Below are 24,862 nucleotides of genomic sequence, written 5' to 3'. Positions count from 1 at the left end.
GTACTGTAGTTGAAGGTGTTTGTTGGGTTTTTGGTTTCTAATTTTCCAGAATTTTAACAACAACACTACAAGAGTATTCTCATATACAGTATGATCCCATCTGTGTGTTCTGTTTCTGTCCCAAGGTCTCCTACAGTACCTACCCATCTGACATGTCAAGAAAACCTTGACAGGAATGGAAGGATCCCAGGAGGCATTCTGATCAATTGCTTTAACCATGTCGAACGACTCCCTTTGATGCAAATGAGCAGCAGTTTTCATTGTGAAATTGTGTTTTTAAACTAAAGATCTCTGTCCAGACGTCTACTTTTATCTCCATAGAACAAATCTCCTTGTTGTTTACAACTACTTCTGGGTAGAAAACCAGCGTGAGAACAATAGTGACGGACGAGAGTTTTGCTACAAATATCTAATTTTTCATGTCACTATATCATCATTTAGACTAATCTGATGTTTGTAAAGTTTATAAAACAATGATTGGACAAACATTACTATTTATCTGTGCATATTTTTGTAATTAGTCGTGGTTATCATAGATTAGCCAGGCTAACCGTTAGCTACTAACTTTAATAACTCAGTGACTCAATAAACGGTCCATGAAAAAATGTTTTCACCAGCGGATATCTGAGTTACAACATGACTGAGGTAACTGGAGTAGTTTCATGTCGTGTCCGACAACGGGAGGGTTTTAACAGCTGGTAAATGGACTTGCACTTATACAGCGCTTTTCTAGTCACTCGGACCACTCAAAGCGCTTTACAATGTAATGGTCGTATTCACCCTTTCACACACATTCATACAGCACTGTTCGTAGACAGGCTTTGGGAGATAACCATTCACACACATTCACACAGGGCAGGTGTGGGTTCAGCGTCTTGCCCAAGGACACTTCGACATGCAGACAGGGGGAGCCGGGAATCGAACCACTGACCTTCCGGTTAGTGAACGACCCGCTCTACCACCTGAGCCACAGCCGCCACAGATGACGTCCTGATGTTAGCTTAGCTACCGCCGTTACTTTCCAGACACTGTGATTCCCCCAAACTGAATAAATACAACACATAGCAACACAAAACACACACACAGAAATATTAATGTTTCTTCAATCATTTCAGATTTGTCTAAACGGTGATAGTGCGTGAAAAATATGATATATATATAGCTAAACTCTCGTTCGTTACCACTGTTCTCATTCAAATTACGTGCTGGTTTTCTACCCGGAACTAGTTGTCAGGGCCGTTGCTAGGAATTCTGGGCCCCCTGAAAGAATACTAAAATGGGCCCCTACCCCCTGACTTTTCCAGTTTTTTTTCTTAGACTATAGCCTACTTTGTTTTGATGCTAATGCAGCATTACTATGAGTATTAGTCAGGGTCTTATGCCAAATAAATCAGTCATACAAAGATTAGACTACTGGTTGTTTTTTGTGGGCCCTACTGGGCGCTGGACCCCTAGAATTATCTTCACCTTTCTCCCCTATGCAACGGCCCTGCTAGTTGTAAACAACAAGGCGATTCTATACATCACACCTTATAACTCACACCTGGCCATTCATATCAACTGTGTATGCCATGTTGTCTTCTCTGCAGATGTTTAGTTGCAAAAAATGCAACCGAGAACAAACGACAAAGATGGCTGCGGTGTTAAAATACGGAATATGTCGGCACAACAGTGGCTTGCAATAGACACAGTCGGCAAGCAAGGAAACGTCACTTCCGGTCAGGGCCGTGGGGGAAAACAAACCGTGTCCCCCATACACACTCATGCAAAAAGGCGGCATTTTAAACCTTTGTCAAACGCTTGTTCGCCGTCCTGTCTTAGTTTTAATCACATGTATATGCTGACAAAGAGCTATATATTAGAAAACTCATCACGATCTGGGTCGATTGCTGTCCGTACATCTTAAAATATAAAGTTTTCACAGCCATAGCCTACACCGAGTCAGCAGGGTCGGCAACCTTCACTTCCGGTCAGAGCGTTACACGTTTGGAGAAGATGAGCGAAGTTCCGATATAAAAGTTCAGGTTGTGGTTTTTGAATTTATTTGCGGTGCAAAATAATACACAATAACTCAGGCAGTGTCTACGAGTGTCTAGAGCCGGCCGGCGGCGACTAAGAGAGCGTCAGAGCCGTGGGGGAAGACAAATATGACTGACTGTGAAATACCTAATATTTTTAAATGTACGGACAACAATCGACCCAGATCGTGATGAGTTTCTAAAAATATAGCTCTCTGTCAGCATATACATGTGATTAAAACTAAGACAGGACGGCGAAAAAGCCTTTGACAAAGGTTTAAAATGCCGCGTTTTTGCATGAGTGTGTATGGGGAAAACGGTTTGTTTTCCCCCACGGCCCTGACCGGAAGTGACGTTTCCTTGCTTGCCGACTGTGTCTATGACGAGGTCAGGAATACTTGAACTTTTATCCATGTTTTTTTTTTTTAGATGTATCCTTTTTTTCTTTTCCAACATTCTCATTAATGACAGTACAAAACAGACAAAACAACATCCATGCACACAAAAATAATAAAAAGAAAAACCCAAATCATGTCAAAGTTATAACCACCAGCAATAATTTGTGTTGTATGTTAAAGCAGAAGTGAGTGATCCGGTCGTTTTCGCTAATGCTGCGTTCCAGGCAGGCTTTTGAAACCGTAAATTACAGCTTCAAGTCACAACTTACGACTTTGTAGCGTTCCAGGCAACCCACTCGTGTTTTTCCGACCTGTTTTACCGGTGAAAGTCACTATAACGGCCACTCGTAACATCCGACCGGTGAACTCGTACCAGATCGAACTGGTACCACTTCACGGTCGGAAAAATACGAGTTTCCTTGAACGCACCATAACAGTCCTCGTCGCTACGTCACCACATTCACGGCGTTCCTTGGCTGCACACACAGCCCTGCATGCCGTTCTCTCTCCTCATTGGATAAAAACTGTAGGATACGATAAATATTTTCTCTTCGGCTCAGAGCAGAGCAGAGGGACTGAGAGACCCGTGTTTCAGACCAAACACTCTATGTAAGTGATTGCTGTCGGAAGATATAACTATTTAAGACTTATATTAACACAAATATATCACTCACTTCTGCTTTAACTCCATAAAAATAAACTTCTATTGAAATTTGGAGAGAAATGGTTTGAAAATGTTCTATTAAAACCAAAATTAAGGACATGCAGATCAAATCTAACTTTGGTCCTGAATTATATGTTACATCACGTTTACAGAGAAGTAAAAGATCTTTAGTTGCACAGCTGAGATATAGTATTCTTCCTCTTCCCATTGAGGTTGGTCGATTTAAGAATATTCCCAAGGAGAACAGAATGTGTGAGTTAGATTAAGTAGAAAGTGAGTCTCATTTCCTTTTATGTTGTACAAAGTATGACAAATTGAGAGAGGTTTTATTTCATGAAATCTGTGGACAAAACCATGAAATATTTTGGTGCTCTGATGAGCAGAAGTTGGAGTGGTTGTTAAATTTCAGTGTGTTTAAAACTGCTGGTTTGATTTCTCAAGCCTGGAAAAGAAGACAGGAAAATTTGTTAAATCAATTTTTGATGATTTCTCTTGAACCTTGGCATTGCTTTCCTTTTCTTTTTTGTTCAGACAATGGTTTTGAACCCCTCTTTGTTTTCTTATTTCTTTGATGTGCTGATGATGATGTGCTCTGGACCCGGTTTGTTTTCTTGGTGTCTTATAAGCCCATGTGGGTTTGACACAATAATGACATAATAGTGATAATGACACAATAATAAAAGTAATTCATTCATTCATATAACCAAAATCCAAAATCTTCTCTCACATGCCAGTTTTGTGTCTTCCACCAGTCCAGCTGTAGCCCCACTGGCCTGTCAGAACCTGTTTGCCAGTCCAGGAGACCTCCGGGCCGACCAAAGCTGGAACAAGGCTTGACTCCTCAGCTTGGCGGCCTCCTTCACCAGTGGTTCTCAGGTTGCTGCCACAACAGGCAGCCATGACCTTCTAACCGCAGCTCTGAGCAGCTGCCTCCATAATGGGAGCTTTGAACGTAACCCGCTCAGACTCCAAGTCACCAGCCTCACCCACAGTGCTGGAGAATATTCACCAGTGAGAGTTTAGGACCTTATTATAGAATTCATTAGCATTACTCCAGGACCTCAACCAGAGACCGGATCCCTGAACTGTCTTTAGACCTCAGTTACATGTTCAGTACTGCAGCATGGGAATATTAACTGTATCTGTACATCCAGTTTGCACCACACCGCATCCCACTCTAGCTGTACTGCCCCGCAAGAGGGATGGCCTTCTACTGTATGTCCCTAGAACAGTGTTTTTCAAACTTGGGGTCGAGACCCCACATGGGGTCGCTTGGAATTCAAATGGGGTCGCCTGAAATGTCTAGTAATTGATAATAAAAAAAAATACTGATAAAAATATATATTTTTAACTAATTATTATTCTTTTTTAAAATTATGATTAAAAACACCACACACAATCTTAAACAACTGTATTCTGATACTTTCAATTTCTCGATTATAAAGTTCAAGTAAAATGCAGCATATAAAAATATCTGAGCTGGCGCATCTTGATTGACATGTGATCGGGTGGTCGCCTGAAATTTGTGATGTCAAAATGGGGTTTTGGATAACTGACCTAGAACCAGTCTGTGGTATTGATGGGAAGTTTAACTGATACACATTGATACACGGACACACGCAGGCAAGATGCATCTGTAGATCCATTGATCATTGTGTATTTTCTGCATTTATTTGTACATGTAACCGAACAAATAAGATGTTCTTTGACTGGTGAGTTTGCTGAACTGCAGCATAAAGAGTGCAAAGTTTTCATATTACAATTAATTGTTCTTGTTAATAATGAGCATCCTTAATTCTGTGAGCTAGAATGTATTTAATGTTTACTGCACTGGAATATTTAAACATTTGAAATGTTGTAAAATTTATACAGAGCTTTTGTGATCCGTGCCAGTTTTTGAGAGGTCTTAATTTTATCTGATTATAATCAAACTCATTGTGCAGTGTGATGGAGTTGTGAATCGTATCACATTGGTAGGTGCTGCGTATTTATCTTAAATGCATGAGATTGTGGACAGTGTATCGAGCCTCATGCCAGAGATGCCCAACTCTAGTCTGTGGTGCTTGTAGTCAGTATTTGTGGACCCCACTATGGCCTGCCACCACACTTGCATCACACTATTGAAAAATTCAACCAGGCCTCATGGGGGGAAACTCCCATTCCTGATCTGGATCCAGGTGGAGGCCAAGATCTCCCGTGTTCCATTGGTTCAAATGTTGGCAGTCCCCTCCCCCCTGGGATCAATTTGGCCCCGTAGACTCTGTCAGGAACTATTGCCCCCAACAACACATTGGACAGAGTCAGAGGGGAAAAAAGGAGGTGTAGCTACGGCTACAGCAAAACAGAAAGGGAGGAAAGCCAGCACACTCAAAATCCCTTCTAGGAGTTTTATTACAGGACAGGTAGGGTTAGGGGTTCAACACTGAAAAAGACTTCAGTTGAAACGTCATGTGCTTGCCCTATACCTGTCCTGTAATAAAACTCCTAGAAGGGATTTTGAGTGTGCTGGCTTTCCAACCCTCTCTACAGAGTCAGAGGGACACACAAACTGACTCCACCGCGTCAAAGGTGGCAATTCTCAGAGGAGGGCTGTCTAAAGTGTGATATCCCCCATTTGTGTGATTCATCATGTCGGGGCAGCAGAGACAAAGCGTTCCTGGAGAGAGATTGGAGAAGAAGCTGGATTTGGCCGGTCAGCAGGAGGCTTTGGTGGCAGCGTTTCAAACACTTCACACAGTACAGTGTGATTGCTCCAAGCATGTGGAACCTGTAAAGGAGGGAATATTATCCCAAACCAGATGTGGATAGTGGATGGGCTCTGTGCTTATACTGTACTGTGGGACATCTGCAAAAAATGGACATATATGCAGTGCACCCTTGTTACATCGTATGATCTGCACCAGAGGATGTTGGTCGATAAAGACAGAAGAAGACGCTCCTTTTTTTCTTTTTCTTTCTTTCTTCGAGATATACACTTTTTTTTAAAATAATAGACTGAAAAAAAAAATCTCAGTATCATATACTGTATAATTTTTTTTTTTTTTAAACACTTCAACAGCGACACCTGCAGAGCAGACAGGAGGAGATGAAGCAGGGGTGTCTCCGGCTCCTGCTGTGTTTGATAGGATGTCCTGATGAGGATGTCCATTCTAACCAACCAACAAACAGAATGCAATAATGACATAACAATGGGCCAATGAATGGGTTTCCACAAAACACAATTGTAAATGGTCTGTGTTTCCACTGAGTGATGCCACGATGACAATAAAACTGGCTTTTCTCCCCTCGTGATATCATTCCAATTAAACTTGAAGATGGATTTCCAGCAGTCTGCTTCTCGGTGTGAATCGCCTCCCTGGGGCCTGTTACAGCAGCATGTAAAAAAAGACAAACATTATTTCTATTACCATTTTATGAAATTGCTTTTAATTGTTATCTCTTTGTGGAATGCTTTCATGTAAGTGGATGCATTTTTTTTTGACACTGGAAATTTTATTACATTTTTAAATTCATGTGTCTCATAAAAAAAAAAAAAGTTTTTAAGACTGTAATTTTAAATAGCACAATAGGTAAATTAACAGAAACATTATGAAGATTTCCAAACTTCACTTCACAACCGCTGTATTGTAATTACTGTTATATGAATGTGAGAAATCCCACATATTCCTTCAGAAGCAGCATAGACACATCACAAAAAAAGGATACATTATGAAGTCTAAAATTTCCCTTTTTTGTACTTGATCAGTAGATACCTGTACTTTTATTCACATAATAGTTATTGTGGTTGCAGCCCTGAAAGGACTGAGCAGCAGGGAGCACATGAGCCTGGCTGCCTTTGCTGTCCGGATGTGCATGGCCTGACCTGAACCTCCACATCTCCACTGTCTAGAATCCAGTCTTGATGAGTGTGTGTGTGTGTATGTGTGTGTGAGAGAGAGAGAGACAGATCATGGCAAAGTGTAGTCCTAGGAACACCTGCTGTATCACGAGCTACCACTACTTTGACAGCTTTATGTAAGTGGACAATTTTCTCACTGCAGTCTGTTCTGCAAGATACAGACATGAAACTACGGTATGCACAGATGTCAGAAATTATTACATAGTTATAGGTAATAGCCATTGAGTAGCCTATATGGGATTTGGTAACACTTTAGATTAGGGAACACATATTCGTGATTAACTTGGTGCTTATTAATATGCATATAAGTAGCTTACTAGCTTCTTATTAGTAAGCACATATTAAAGGGATAGTATCATTTTTTTTAAGTGGGGTTGTATGATCTACAAATAGCCCCTAAGTACTTTAATTGCAGTAGAAGACTCTCTGCACTCCTCCCGTTAGCAACGCCAGCCCATAGCCCTGCCCAGAGATTTACAACATACAGTGTTGCGAACAGACACAAAGAAACGGCCTATTTTTTTCAGGTTTTACCTGAAAAAAAAAAAACACAGTTCCATGTCGCAGTTTTTATTTGGACCTAACCAACTCACGTGGGTTAGCGCCCGCCGATCAGCAGCTGGTTAGGTCCAAATAAAAACTGTGTTTTTCCTGCACTTTGAGGGGCTGGAAAAAATTATATTATAGTGAACAATGGAACTGTGTTTTTTTTTTTTTTCAGGTAAAACCTCTTTCAGGCCGTGAAAATAGGCCGTTTCTTTGGGTCTGTTCACAACACTGTATGTTGTAAATCTCTGGGCAGGGCTATGGGCTGGCGTTGCTAACGGGAGGAGTGCAGAGAGTCTTCTACTGCAATTAAAGTACTTAGGGGCTATTTGTAGATCATACAACCCCACTTTTTAAAAAAATGCTACTATCGCTTTAACACCTTATTCTACATAGCCTTATTCTACCTCTATTACACCATGAATTAAGAATTTTCCTGATATTAACTCCTAATTATCGCTTATTCATTGTAAACTAATGCATTAATGCTACTAATTCAGAGTGATAAAGGAAGAGTTACTGTTCTTGTGCTACTGCCCCTGTACAAGGCCCCAATAACCCACTGGTTATTCACATCATTATTCAGAAACAACAATGAATTAATTTACAATGAATAAGCGATGATTAGGAGTTAATATCAGGAAAAATCTTAATTCATGGTGTAATAGAGGTAGAATAAGGCTATGTAGAATAAGGTGTTAAAACGTGCTAATGAGGAGATAGTTATATGCATATTAATAAGCATCTAGTTAATGGTGAATATGTGTTCCCTAATCTAAAGTGTTACCTGGGATTTCTTTCAGTTTTTATTTCCGAGATTCCGAGAGTCTGTTTTAAATGTTGTAAATATCCCACTGTTACACTGTGGATGTCACATCATCCCACTTTAGAGTGACAGTCTTCTGGAGACACATTACACACATTCATTCCCAGGTTGCAGTGATCTATATGCTCACTCCCACCTCTCTATAAAATATATGCCGGAGTACATTAAATGCCTCTGGTGCGACTCAAGCAGACAGTCTTGGAGAGTGAGCAGAGCTTGGAGCGGTGGACTATATGTATAATAAAAATGAAAGGCATCATCCATATTTATTTATACATAAATTGGGTGCTCAAGCAACAGACAATTCCCCAAATGTACTATAAAATTTAAATAAAGTAAAGTATTCCTATTATAATTAACATTATCATTCATAATTATGTCGGGATTCTATAGCGCTAATGTATTTAGATTATTACCTTCAGGCCATCTCCTGATCTCCCTGGTATTGACTGGATCTACAGTACAGCCACACTGCAGCAACTTAATCTGTTTCAATAGACATTATAACTAGACAGTGTTTTATCATTTCAAACACATCACATTTGCCTTTTTTTTCTTTCTCCCTTTTTTCTCTCACTCATTTATCATCTCATTCTCCCCTTACAACAACATCCTCCTTTTCCGGCTATTTCTCTGCCTCACATGATTTCAATTCATCACTGTATTGCCACATTCTTCCTCTCCCCTTTTATGTTGAGCTCATCTCCTCCTTTTCCTCCTCTTTATTTTTTAGGCTGAGGATTTCCTCTCTGTTGTTCTATTTCCATTCTGGTTCTTCACCTCTTTACCTTTCTACCTGTTCATCTTTCCAGCTGGCTTTCTCTAATTAGAATCCATCTCTCCTGCCTCCAGACCGCTGTGTTTGCTTGAGGCTGAAGCGATTTGAACCAATCAGCAGCACCCTGTGGGGGGAAAGCCACTGGCAGCTCTGGGCGCACCTTAGGGGTGATGACGACTGGATATGACAATGGCAGCTCCTATAGAAGATAGTGCAGATGCTGCTGTGGCATCAGTTACATCACAACTGGAGAGGATTTCTTAATTGAAAGAGGAGCAAAGAGCAGCAGTGGAGTGTTTACGTGATGAGTGTGATACTTCTCTCTTCTCCCGACTGGCTTCAGCTAGAGTCTGATTTACTGACTGTCTCTGGTGGTAATGAAAAAAAAAACACAACAACAGAAGGCTGCAGAATCTGATTGGTTCCATTTCGCTGTGACAGACAGATGGTTCGTCCAATCGCTTGCCATGTACTTTTCCGAAATGGCCTGCCCCTTTTCCAGTTTCCAACAAATTCCAGATGGTTCCGTGTAACAAACCATCTGGAACGTCAGGTTATGCCTCCATCCCTCCTCTTATTTCCTATTATATCTGCATATATGCAGGGATTGCTTTCTCATTTGATGTTGATGTTGTGTTAAGTAGCATAAATGGAATAAATTATCTTTCTAATGAATCAAGTGAAAATCATGAAAGGAAAGGGAAAAAATGCATTGCATCTAAAAATATTAAAAAATGTGAGAACTAAAAAAAAGTGTTGTTCAAGTAAAATAATGAATTCTATGTGTGTATTTGTGAATATGTGTGTGCGAGACTGTATTTATATACAGTGTTAAACCATTTTAAATGAATCATTAGACTTGTTATGAAAGGCAGAATTTGTGTGCATATGCATGGATGTGTATTTCGTTATGTGTGTGTATGTGTGTGTGTGTGTGTGTGTGTTACCATGGCTACCTCAGCTCCATATATTTCCCTACCAAAGCAGCAGGGAGCCTAAGGCTGCCATCCATCTCTCTCTGCCGCCGCTCACCGGGCGTGTGTGTATGTGTGTGTGTGCGTCTGACCTCCTGATGAACCAGACTCCGATTGCTACACCATCATCCCTCTGCAGCACACACACACACACACACACACACACACGCACATGTGGATATGTACGTGCTATAAAACATCCAGTATGTATGAACATGACGACACAAACACACACACACGCACACAGCAGTGTGAAGATGATGTGTATTTAATGGGATCCAGTTCCTTTTAATCTGCTGCCTGCTGCACAGATGGAAGAAACACACAGTTTGTGCGCCACAAAGAAAGAAAGAAAGAAAGAAAGAAAGAAAGGATAGGTGAATTAGAATATTTTTCGGGTGAAGCTAAACGAGGACTGCTGAGAACAACCTGACAACAGACGTGACAGAGAGTCAGTGAATATGTGACAGAGAATATGTATAACAAGTAGCAGCCTCTTAATGCCTGCAGGGAGCGAGCTGAACTTTTCAACTCTCTTGCTTTTTCACCTCACACACTTTTCTCTGTGCTTGTACTTGTTCAAACCCAGAGTGGCTCTAGATCCAGTTGAGATGAGATTGAGATGTTCTCGGTGGCTGTGGCATTACCAGGGCTGGAGGTAATGTAACTGTGACAAAGTGGTGGCCACTGCAGAGCAGAACTCTCAGCTACATGTTCATCACAGTAACTGACCGAGGGAGTGGGGGTGGGGGGGGTGGGGGGGGTCTGTGAAGTAGAATTAAGGACTGTGCCGATATGTGGCCATGGTTGAGATTAGTGGCTGCAGCTAACTGAAGTACTCACTGAGTCCATGCACCTACCATGATGTCGGACAGGTGGATGTTGGGTCTGTCTAAATGTTCATGCTAAATACTGAGAGTGGATGTTTAAAGGGTTAGTTCACCCAAAATTGAAATTTCTGTGGCTTCTCTGAGTTACAGGGGGTCTCGGCGTAGCAGTGCATGTCCATATAACGGTTGCAAATGGATACCAACTGTCTTCGTAACAAAAAGACACACAAAAAAACATCCAAATACCTCCATGCTGCTCGTATGTAATGTCCGCTTTGTATTGAAGCCCCGAAATGCGAAATTGTCCCGAAAAAAATTAAATAAGTCTATATTTCAAGCTTGTTTTGTAGCGGAAGCTTCTCGAAGCTCCTCTGCTTTCCTCAGCTCTTGATGCATCCACTCCACTCTGCACTGATGTTTTCTAACAAAGTGCCTGTGCTTCTATCTGAACCGGGAAGAGGAGCTTCCGCTACAAACAAGCTTGAAATATAGACTTATTTAATTTTTTTCGGGACTATTTCGCATTTCAGGGCTTCAATACAAGAGGGACATTACATACAAGCAGCATGGAGGTATTTGGATGTTTTTTGGTGTGTCTTTTTGTTACAAAGACAGTTGGTATCCATTTGCAACCGTTATATGGACATGCACTGCTACACCGAGACCCCCTGTAACTCAGAGAAGCCACGGAGGACTCTGAAACTTCTCCCAGCCCTTAGTCCACATGAGGGTGAGTAGATAATGAGTGAAATTTCAATTTTGGGTGAACTATCCCTTTAAACATCCACTCTCAGTATTTAGCATGAACATTTAGACAGACCCAACATCCACCTGTCCGACATCACGGCAGGCATCATGGCAATTTTGGGTGAACTATCCCTTTAAGCTGTGAGGTGGACACCACATCCCTGAAGCTCAGTGTTTGGAAACCTGGAGGAGTGAGACAGTGAGACAGTGAGACAGTGAAACAGTAAGGCAGTGAGACAGAAGCTGCGTTTACATGCAGTGTTTTCCTCAATCTGATTGAAAACAATCGGATTAAATGAATCTTATTTGATCTGTTTACATGAACGCTAAATAAAGCGATTTACATTCACTCCGCACATGGCCCCAGCTGAAGCCGATCGTATACTGCTGTGAGACTGACAGCTGCTGAGTGCTTTTGGATGGGGGCGGGGCTTACGGTTGAAGACAGCAGTGATTCGTTCTTTCACGTCGGAGTCTCCAAACCAGAAACGTCTTTAACAACAACGGGGAAAGTCGTTAGATTGTCGCTAGTCGCTTTTGTGTCACCAGAGTTAGCAAGAAAGTCGCCAAGTTGGCAACACTGCTTCGACTGTCCTATTTCCTGTTTCCTATTTCTCGGGAATGTCAATACGTGACTCCTATGTACTAGGGTGCGCAATTGCGCATGCACAGAATGAATAATCCACTCTATCAACTGAATCCACTCTATTCTGCCGTTTATATGCGGCATCAAGCTAATTATCGATCGGCGTAGACTTTCAATACGATCGGAAATGTAGTCAGATCAGTGAATCGGATCCGGTAAGGTGTTTACATGAGACATTTTGAATCTGACTGACTCCTTAATCTGATTATAAATAGGATTTTTGGACCCATGTAAACACAGCTAGTGAGACAGTTAGATAGTGAGACAGTAAGACAGTGAGACAGGGAGACAGTGAGACAGTTAGATAGTGAGACAGTAAGACAGTGAGACAGGGAGACAGTGAGACAGTATTGAATTGAATTGAAACAAAAACTTTATTGAACAACGTTAAACAAGTGTTCAAAAGGATTAAAACACAATAAAGCCCAAAGGCTTATTTCCATTGTGGTCCCGTTGGATGGTAGACAACATGTACAGTAAGACAGTGAGGCAGTGAGACAGAATGAGTGGACTGGTTATAGTCTCAGAGCTCTGTCTCTGGAGGACATACAGGTGACAACCAGTCAGGTGTGTGCGGCTAATAACTGATTGCTGTAACTCACTGTGCTGACAAGAGCATGGACAACCGCTGCGTTGCATAGCAACACAGTGTTTTGTCTATGTTTGTTGGCTGCAGCCACCGTGGTATTCAAGTGTTTCTATTATTCAGTCCACCTCATTTATATCCCTGAAGTTTGGCTAAACACAAAGCAGCACAGCTCAGCAGCACCTGAGTGATCAAACAGTTTCATTAGACTGTTCCTAATAAACTAATTGGCAAACAAATAAGGTCTGGACTTCCTGGATCCATGGCAACCTGCCCAGTAATACATCCTCAGTCCTGACCATGCAACGCCAATGACATCATGTGATTTAAAAGTAAAAGCTTGTGTCATAGTGTAAAGTAAATATCCTATCAGGGATAACTTTATATGCCCCATTCATTCATTCATTCATTCATTCATTCATTCATTCATTCATTCATTCATTCATTCATTCATTCATTTGTTCATTTAGCCATGTAGTGCATTATGTTACAGCCAGGTAAACAGTCTATAGCCAATTTCATTTGCTACCTCTGCTTTCATACTAAAGTAATGTTCCCTATGTGGGGTATGGACAGGGCCGTTGCCAGGAATTCTGGGCCCCCTTAAAGAATACTAAAGTGGGCCCCTACCCCCTAACTTATCCAGTTTTTTTTTCTTAGATTACTTATGTAATGTAATGTATCATTTTTTTTTACTTTGTTTTGATGCTAATGCAGCATTACTAGGAGTATTAGTCAGGGTCTTATGCAGAATAAATCAGTCATAAAAAGATTAGACTACTGGGGTTTTTTGTGGGCCCCACTGGGCGCTGGGCCCTAGAATTATCATCACCTTTCTCCCCTATACGGCCCTGGGTATGGATATTCTGGATAAACATGGAACAGGGGTTGTGCATTGCTTACAGTGTCATATAATCACACAAAATTGTTTTATTCAATTTACCTGACGGTGATAGGAACTTTTAATTGCCTGTGTACCCCTATGTTCCTTTTGGGGGGAACCCATGTTCCCGCCTCAACTCTTCCTCTTTCTTTTTACCCTGTGGGAGAGGTGAGTGGTCTTTGGTTCTATGGGTTCTTTTATGTTTTATTTGGCCTTCATTTGAATGTCTTGAATTATATAAATGCATGACGTTTATATTTGTAGGGCTTGGGGTTGTGTCCAGGAGGATATATTATTTTATTATTTTATATCATCTTCGTCAGAATAAAGACGCATTGAGACAGCAGCACTGTAGTTTCCTTCATCAAAACACAACACAGAGGTTCCACACTGGTTACAAAAGGAACAGCTAGATGGAGATGGATCGACACCTCATCACTTCACCACATCTTCTATTCACATGTCACAGGTTACTACCAATAACATGCAGGGAGAACCTAGCTCAGGTAAATGTGAGAAGAACTACAGTGGCTGATTCCAACTGTATTTCACTTTGTGAATATGTACAGTAGACAATAACATTAAAGCAGAAGTGAGTGATATATTTGTGTTAATATAAGTCTTAAATAGTTATATCTTCCGACAGCAATCACTTACATAGAGTGTTTGGACTGAAACACGGGTCTCTCAGTCACTCTGCTCTGCTCTGAGCCGAAGAGAAAACATTTATCGTATCCTACAGTTTTTATCCAATGAGGAGAGAGAACGGCATGCAGGGCTGTGTGTGCAGCCAAGGAACGCCGTGAATGTGGTGACGTAGCGACGAGGACTGTTATGGTGCGTTCAAGGAAACTCGTATTTTTCCGACCGTGAAGTGGTACCAGTTCGATCTGGTACGAGTTCACCGGTCGGAAGTTACGAGTGGCCGTTATAGTGACTTTCACCGGTAAAACAGGTCGGAAAAACACGAGTGGGTTGCCTGGAACGCTACAAAGTCGTAAGTTGTGACTTGAAGCTGTAATTTACGATTTCAAAAGCCTGCCTGGAACGCAGCATTAGCGAAAACGACCGGATCACTCACTTCTGCTTTAATTTATTATAAGCAGATGTGACAGTTGACGGGTCCTGTCACTATGCCTCCAATTGATCATGTGCCCTGGCTACTTGGCCAAGGGGATGTCCCTTTGGGTGACTGGCAAGCGCGTATGACTCTTACCCGAGAGGTGTGGGTTCAATCCCCACACATAAAACATTAGCTGCTAGCAATATAGAGACCATCTGTATGAACACTATAAATCCACATTTCACAAATTAACTTAAAATTATATCTCAATCTTAACTTTGCACTATGTCGCTACAGTAACATTGCTAACGCTGGTCAGTGGAGTTTCCTGGTGCTTAGTGTGCTAGCTTTTTGCTGCTTATGCTATATTTGATATAGGTTTGGTTGAACTGGACCCAAATGCAGACAGATGCAGAAGATGGGTGTGGTACAGGGAAATAAATGACTTAGAATATCAACTGGGAGCACACACCAAACACAGGAAACACAGAGAAAGAACGCCGGGGATGAACACAGACGATCCAACAAAGGACAATGGGAAAACATTGAGGTTAAATACAAGAGGTAGAAGCACAGGGGTGCAGATCTGATGTCATTGGGGGGGACACAAAAGTGTGTGTGTTTTTTTTTTTTTTTTTTCTGACCATATGCAACTCATACCATGCAACCATAAAGCACAACTTTGCAGAGGCTCGCCATATCATTCAAAAAGTACTGCACAGGAAATCATTTATTGTGCTTACCTTTCGTGTGTACTTGCCCTAAACAACCAACAGCTCGTATCACTGCTTACTTAAAGGGACAATGAGGAGTTTTTATTCGGTTATAAAAAAGTCTCACGTTAATGCGGATGAATCTCCGCTACCCACACTTGTTAATGGGCCCATTTTCGATAAATATATCGTTTTGTCTCTATCGTTATTTTGTTATTATTAGTGGTGGTGGAAATGCTGGTCAAGCCGACCAGTGTGTCCTTACTTTCGGTTTTGTGGCGAGTCATGAGAATAACGCCGCTGAATCGCCGTTTATGGTCGAAACTACGACGGTATGTGATCGTCTTTGAACCTCTGATTTTAATTCTTGATGAATGAAAACATGAGTCTGTCTTGCATCGGTCAAAGAATTTTACGGTGCGCGGAGGCTCATAAATGTAGTGTGAACGCTTCGCTTTTCCAAAACTCCTCGTTGTCCCTTTAACTGTTATATTAGTAAATCATAACTTTGTGTAATGTCTACTCAGGTTCTTATCTTTCTCCTCCCCAATTCTTCTCACCATCTTCCTTTTCTCCCAGTGTATGATACTACTTTATACATGGTTAATTGATATGGATGGATATCAAAATATGAAGCCCTAAGATTGAGGGTGTGTGTTTTTTAAAGCCTGCTGATGTCATCAGCGTCTGTGTAAGAAACTACCCATTCATTTGCATCGTAGTGGAGGAGACCAGAGATGGGATGTGGAGTCAGAAATATATTTGTTAACATTGTTCCACAATCTCAATCATATCTTTTCAAAGTGGAAACGAAAATCGGATTTGTTTGAAGTAGATCATACAGCTTGACTGATGATGCACAGTGATATTTTTTTGTTTTTTTTTAAATCATGATCCATCAGTGAAGCCAAGAGGATTTTCAGTAGCTGTTGGAGCATTAGTGCAGGTGAGATGGGAGCTATTGACTTAAAGTTAAAATAGAAGCAGCTCCCCTCCAACAGACTCACAAGGCACAGCTGAAAAACACTTGTGAGTGGTGAAAACACTTCTAAGCTTTTTTTTTTCTTTCTCTGTAGTGGTAACAACGAAACCTGGTCATTAAAGTGTCACCCACCATAATGAGTGTGATGGAGAGGGAGAGGTGAGGCTGATGGCCGCCGTCGTCCTCCTGCCTCTTCAAAGCCCAACCTGCAGGCCAGCCTGACTCCACCCTCCCCCGGATCAAACATCAACCAGTGGAGCGCCGCTGGCTGATCTATAGCTCTGCAGGTGTGTCGTCACACATGTAACCCACTCTGCTCCATCAGTGGCAAATTATTCCAAGGCCGTAACCATGGAGTCAACATTGGGGGGGGACCAAATCTCTCTCTTTCTATATACATATATACTGTATATAAACTGTATTTTCTGGACTATAAGCTGCTACTTTTTTCCCCGCCCCGGTGTCCCAGCTGCACACTGCAACACAAACGCGCTCCGTAACCCGTAATCTTTTGTTTATGACGGTTAAGACTACACAAACATGTTACGCCCCGTTGCCGGGGAAAAGATAAAGTAAAAAGTGTGGAAAAACTGCACGAGCACGACACGTTAGCAGCTAGTGTGTATTCTTCAGTCAGCCATACTGCTTCTCTGACAACACCGGAAACAGGCATCAACAATCGATCACTGTGCAGCACATTGGCCACAGACTTGATAAAGAAAAAGAAAAACACAATTGAAGTTCCAGAAATAACTTATACAAGTGAATTTTGGGGTAAGTACAAGGTTGTAAACAAAAGTTATATAAAATAAACTATTTTATCTATAAGTGTTGTTACTGTCTCTGTTGTTATTTTCAATACCTGCTGCTAGGCAAAAGCAGTTGAGCACAGAATGGATGATCAATCACCATTTTAACCTTCTTAACTCAAGACACATGAAAACAATGAATTATTATTATTTTTTAACTCACTCTTTCTAATGAATTGCTATATTAACATATGAAAATCATGAACTATCTTTTTAATCAGGTCTTTCCATGAATTATTATTATTTTCATTCATTATATCCTGTTTTAAACAACATTTTACCATTCAGTATTATAACCATGACACAGTCTTTTTAATCACATTTTGCCATGAACTATTATTATTATTCTCAGCCATTAGCTCGTGGTTAAACTTAGCTTCTTTTTTTTTTGGCGTTTTTGCCTTTATTTGATAGCACACAGTAGCCTATAGATAGACAGGAAAGGGGGAGGCAGAGAAAGGGGGAATGACATGCAGGAAAGCTCCGCCCGATGCGGCCGCCTTAACCACTGCGCCACGCACCACCCCTAAACTTAGCTTTTTATCATGTTCACTATTATAAGTAACCATGACAAACACACAGGCCGTAACAACATATATGTTATGTAACGTTATCCACCGCTCCATTTATTGATTTTTCGCCGATTTCGTTGTAAATAAATGCACATGGGCGAGAGGAGTGTAACCAAAACAACTGAAAAGCGAGCAGACTTGCATAGTTCCCTACTGTCTTTCTGTGTAATATCAACATGGAAACCTGCAGCTTATATTCAAGTGTGGCCTATATATGTATTTTCATTTCAAATTTTGCTGGTGCAGCTCATACTCAGGTGCGCTCTATAGTCCGGAAAGTAAATTTGCTAACACATGGGATACTTTTTTATTTTTCAATTTTTATTTTTGAATCAGCCAGCTATATATTGGGGGGGGGGGGGGGGGGGGGGGGCATTTTGAGCATATCTGAATATTGGGGGGGGGTTTGCCCCCCCCCAATATAATGCATATGGTAATTGCGGCCTTGAATTATTCTGTTGTGTTGTGGTTTTAGGTAGGTTTTCTCATTGAGTTTGAAACTAAAAAAACAAAAAATTCTGTGGTGAAAAAATATTCAATTCCAAACTTATGAAATCCAACTCCACAAAATGTGAAGTTTGATGAAACTGACAAACCGTAACTGACAAATATATAATTAACTCCGTGGAAATTTGCAAACCACTAACAGGTGGTAAAATCTGTCAATCAGGGCGGAGAGGCGGGATATTCTATGAATTATAAATCCAATAAAGAATCCATAAAATTAAATTGATCTGTGAATTAGCAGACAGAGCGAGGTAATGGTGATTAGTGTGTTCAGCATGGCAGAGCTAATTAGAGCAACAGCTGCTGCGTGTGTGTGTCTCGCCGTGTCTGTGTGCGTGTGTGTGTGTCTGTGCGCGCATGTGTCTGTGAGTGGATTGATGGTTTCTGGTCTTTCACTTCAATTTCCTTCTCTTCTGACATGTCAGACGCTGTAAATCAGCAGCACACACACACATAAACACACACATACACACATGCACACACAGACACCCCATCTGTGCACAGGGCTTCAGAATTTACAGCTGACTGTGTGTGAGTGTTTTTTTTTTTTTTTTGCTTCACTCTAATTATTTTCCTATTCCACTTTACAGCACCCTATATGGTAATATTATAGCTGTGTAATATACAATAAGTTTTGTGTGGTTTTCATCATTGAATATATTCAATATTGGAACTGTCTTATGTTTCATGGAGTCTAATAACAAAGTCGCACTGTGTTTCCATGTTATTTTTATAATTGAGTTTGCTTTAGTGTTTTCTAATATTTGTGTCGAATAATGTGCAGCTCACATTTTACTGCTTGTGATTTTGCAGTCTGCACTGTGCCACAACATCCACACGCACAAACACACACAATACACACAATAATGTGATTACATATGCCATAAAAATAAAAGTTTGTTTGGCATCTAAATTACAGAAAAGATCCCAAGAGGGACTATAAATATCAACTTCCCCCCTCTCTCACTTTTTATGCTTCATTGTATTTATTTCTTTCATTTGCTCCTTGTCCTATTTCCACCAAGCACACACACACACACACACACACACACACACACACACACACACACACACACACACACACACACACACACACACACACACACACACACACACACACACACACACACACACACACACACACAAACACACACACACACACACACACACACACACACACACTCACACAATTATTCGAAGGCGTGTCTGGCGCCAAAGTAATTAAAATGATAGGGACATGTTATGTGTATGGCCTGACTTACTGTATTTCATTTCTTCATACACACAATTCTTGCTCTATCAATAGTCTTATATCTTTCATTTATGTACATGACAATCTCCATCTTTAGGGACATTATATATAGATATTAATGATAATTGTTCCCCTTTATTTAAAGCAGAAGTGAGTGATATATTTGTGTTAATATAAGTCTTAAATAGTTATATCTTCCGACAGCAATCACTTACATAGAGTGTTTGGTCTGAAACACGGGTCTGTCAGTCACTCTGCTCTGCTCTGAGCCGACGAGAAAACATTTATCGTATCCTACAGTTTTTATCCAATGAGGAGAGAGAACGGCATGCAGGGCTGTGTGTGCAGCCAAGGAACGCCGTGAATGTGGCGACGTAGGGACGAGGACTGTTATGGTGCGTTCAAGGAAACTCGTATTTTTCCGACCGTGAAGTGGTACCAGTTCGATCTGGTACGAGTTCACCGGTCGGAAGTTACGAGTGGCCGTTATAGTGACTTTCACCGGTAAAACAGGTCGGAAAAACACGAGTGGGTTGCCTGGAACGCTACAAAGTCGTAAGTTGTGACTTGAAGCTGTAATTTACGATTTCAAAAGCCTGCCTGGAACGCAGCATTAGCGAAAACGACCGGATCACTCACTTCTGCTTTAAGGGGATCAAGAAGACATCAATGTCGGAATGTCAGAATTTTTCATGTCCCATCCTTTATACAGTGTGCCCTAGTTTCCTAGACCGGGCGAAGTCTAAGTTCAGTGCAGCTTCGCCACGACAACTAGGCGTGTCCAGGTTTGCTGGGCAGCGCAGTCCGACTTAGACCAGCGCAAGCCCTCCCCTCGTCCCTCCCACCGGCGCAAATGGCAAAGAGGGAGGAGAGAGGGCGGGAGGGAGACAGGAGGAGGAGAAGTGGGATTAACACAGCCGATTCGGATCTTCACCAATCAAATGAGCTCCTCTCCTCACCTTTAACTGCGCCGCGGGCGATGCGCACTGCAAGTTTGTCGTTTTATACTTTGACATGGACGGAGGAAACAGCGACGCCAGAGGCCGAACTTCTCCCAGGAGGAAACAGGTGTTTTGGTCCGGAGGTCCGAGCTCAGAGTGACAGAATAATGAGTTTACTAATATCCTTAATCAGGTTTGATCTGATACACTGAGAACCGCTGCCCAGTGTAAGAAACAACAACTAATAAACTAATAAAGAAACTCACATTTATTCAAACCCTGTGTAAGCAAGATGAGAGGTGTACACTAATCACAACATAAACAAACACCATGCGGGATGAAATCAGCGTAAAGGACGCTCTCTCTCTCTCTCTCTCTCTCTCTCTCTCTCTCTCTCTCTCTCTCTCTCTCTCTCTCTCTCTCTCTGTCCTCCTCTCTCTCTCTCTCTCTCTCTGTCCTCCTCTCTTTTTTCTCTGTGATGAGAGATGCTGAGTATAGGCTATATACTGACTATCTGATACCGAGGCTCTTGTGGTGGGCTAAGAGAGATGATGATTTGTGTTTTATTTTTCATTACGGCTGCGTGACGACGTGGTCGCTCGCGCTAATGAATTAATAAGTAAATAAATAAATAAAGCGATCATCACAACGGCAGTGCGTAGTCTCAACACGGCAGCGACATGCAGTCATCCACCCTCAGCCCTGCTTGGGACATCCACAGCTGCTTTTCAGTGCCAGTTCGTCCCTGCTGTGTTAATTCAGGTGGAGTTTGTGCCGACAGCCTTTGATCTCTGCTTTGATCTGACGTCAGATGTGACGGGACAATCTATATAGATATAAATTCACGTGTTGATTCCATTAGTTGCATTAAATAGTGGTTATTGTGGATATTTATTGCATTGAAATGTGCCTGGAACTGTGGAAATCTGCCTGTGAGGTCTTGGTGACGTGTGTGCACTGCAGGTCAGTCAGCCAAACTTCCACTGCACCTGCTGAGCTTCGCCCTGCGCTGAGAATAGACCTGGTTGGAGGTGGCGAGCTTTCAGCGCAACCTCGGCGGGACATTTTCGCACGAAACTTCCACTGCACCAAGCTGAATCTGTGACGCCTCCCCCTGCTGCGCGGCCACGCCTATCTCAGCGCAGAGCGATCTACCAATCTCCCAATCTGACTTTGCGCTCGGCTGCGCTGGTTGAAACTTGCATTAGACCGGCTGCGTTACCTTGCGCCACCTGCGCTGCGCCACCAGGGCCCACTGGTCAACCACTGTGGACAAAAGACTCAGTTTGGCCACTTGAGACTGGTTCAGTCCCAGTAGACTCCCAAATTGAAGGAGTGTATTTTACATGTGTTGGTCCACAGATATTCTTGTATTTTTAATTTTACATCTAGAGCTCTTGTAGGAGTTGTTGGATGGTAGAGGTGGGTGTGCTTTTATGGTGACCAGGGCCGTTGTATACTGCCCTACAAAGCAAAAAGGTAGTAACTGCATTTTTGGTCGAAAATGAGTTATTATCATTTTCATAACATTCAAGGCATCCTTTGTTATGTGACAAAATATCTTATCTCAAATGTGTGTCGTTTTGGAGAAAAATGGGAGTTGTTTTTACAGTAACTGCAAACAGCCCTGGTGAAACAAAGCAAGAACTACCGTTACTGTCAGTTACTGTACTTTTGCTTTGTTTTACTTAACGTAAAAACAACCGTGTTGCCGCAGAGTGAAGTTACTGTTTCCATGGTGAACACGCTGTCAGCACAGTGTTTCCCATACCCGTATGTCCGCTGTCTAGAGAAGTTAGCGAGTTTGGAACAAAGCAGACTTTTTTCTCTTAAATGCATCCATGCTTTCACCTGCTATTCAAAACAAAAACAAACTTCTAGGTGAGCCAACAGGTATTTACGTCCCCCTGAGCTCTCAGGCTCACATTGGTTCCTGTTCCTAAGCATTTATTTAGTGCGCGGTTTCTTCTTCTGATTATAAAAATATATTTATGATTTCCCATATTTCCTCATTATCATTACTCAATCAAAATTATTTAGTTCTGCCCTGTTGAATTGGAGTTAGCCTAACTTGCCTATTGGGGAGAAAGGTGATGATAATTCTAGGGGCCCAGCGCCCAGTAGGGCCCACAAAAAACCCCAGTAGTCTAATCTGATTTATTCTGCATAAGACCCTGACTAATACTCATAGTAATGCTGCATTAGCATCAAAACAAAGTAGGCTAAATAAAAAATGATAATACATACGTAGTCTAAGAAAAAAAAGTGGAAAAGTCAGGGGGCAGGGGCCCACTTTAGTATTCTTTAAGGGGCCCAGAATTCCTAGCAACGGCCCTGATGGTGACTGCTTAGTTGTGAATGTCCTCATGGCTCATTTCTGAATACATACACAGTATTAATGTAGAACCTCGTTATTATCTATCACTAAAGAACACATTGTCGTCCTCTTGAATATAGCCATCCTTACAGCAGACACAGGTTCACAGCCTGGTACAAAAACTGTTCTGATCTCTTCAGCGAATTTCTTCCTTCATAAGGTGGATTACCTTTTATATACTTCACCAAAATTCAATGAGGCTTACATTTATATGCATACAGTTACTGGGCGTTCACACCAAAAGCGACCGGAGCGACCTCGGCGACCAGCTGTCATTCATTTTCAATGTACACTGGCGACGAGGAGCGACGAGGAGCGACCGGCGGCGGGAGCGACGCGAGCGACGCGATGGGAGCGACGCGACGCGAGCGATGAAAGTTGGGAGAGATTGAACTTTATGCAAATGAGCAGCGGCGCGACCGCGGCGACAGCCAATAGCGGACTGGGATTCTCACAGCCGGAGAAATTGAGAGAGCCTGAATGGACACATCTGCAGCACAGCTTGAAAGTCCCGCCCCTTTGGTCGCTTGGTGTAAGGGCCTGCTAGAGCTGGCAAGCGACGCGATAGGAGCGGCCAGGGCGACTACAGGCGATTTAATCGCTTTCGGTGTGAACGCACAGTTATGCATAATTGAGGACATGGCCACTTTGAGTGACGTGGGTGAGTGGTTGTCACAAAGCGACGTACACTGAGGTCTCTGCTGCACGGTGGAGCAGCTCACTCCAAGCTTGATTTAAGGCTACGTCCAATTAGCTTTTGGTTAGGATGTGTGTGTGTGTGTGTGTGTGTGTGTGTGTGTGTGTGTGTGTGTGTGTGTGTGTGTGTGTGTGTGTGTGTGTGTGTGTGTGTGTGTGTGTGTGTGTGTGTGTGACAGAGAGAGAGACACATCAGTCTGAGGTTTTGCTGCAGACTAAACTTCTCCGTACACTTTTTTTCCTCCTGCATTAGTCAGCATTTGCCTGGTGTAGCATCATACTTTATGGGTGTTTCTACTGGTTTTAATCCCCTGGTCTGTTTATTATGGAGAGGAGGACACGTACCTCTGTGGGTTGTTCAGCTGCTGGTGAAAACCTGCTGAATGTCTGCTTCATGAATTATTAAAGAAACAAAGGTAAGCAGTCTCAGGGGGCAGCTACTGCACAATGTCATGTGTCCACTGAAGAGCACTGCATGGAGAATCACTGTCTCTATTTATTTAATTATTTTTTGGTGCCTTTTTGGCCTTTTTAGAGACTGGAAGCACAGGGAGAAAGACCTTACTGGTACAACTCCTCCTATCGTCTTCTGTGCACTAGTTTAAATGTGGAACAGTTTATAATCAGCAGGTCTGTTTGATTTCCCGAAGCACTTACATTCAAAGCAATGGTAGCTTACAGTAATGGTGGTGAACAGTATCCAATGGAGTCTTTATTTGGTAGCAGCTGCCATGTTAACTGCTTGTTGTTTGAATTAACTTTGTTTTAAGATTTTATTTTATTTCAAATATCTCATAACAGTTACAGTACTGTGCAAAAGCTTTAGGCACTTCATATGTTTAGATTATTATCCATTATTATGCAATACGAAGTGGCCTCTGATCGGCCCCACATTTATTCTGCAGCATGACAATGAATGACCCAAAAATTACAGCCATTGTCATAAATAACTATTTTAAGGGTGTCATAGCTCATTGGGATGAGCTGATACATTCAGACACCACCAGTCTTTTGTTGCAACCTTATACCTTAACCTTATATATATATATATATATATATATATATATATATATATATATATATATATATATATATATATATATATATATATATATATATATATATATATATATATATATATATATATATTTTTTAC

This window comes from Trachurus trachurus, assembly GCF_905171665.1.
Source record: "Trachurus trachurus genome assembly, chromosome: 8".
In the NCBI taxonomy this organism is placed as follows: Eukaryota; Metazoa; Chordata; class Actinopteri; order Carangiformes; family Carangidae; genus Trachurus; species Trachurus trachurus.
Note: the sequence above shows the minus strand (reverse complement) of the source record.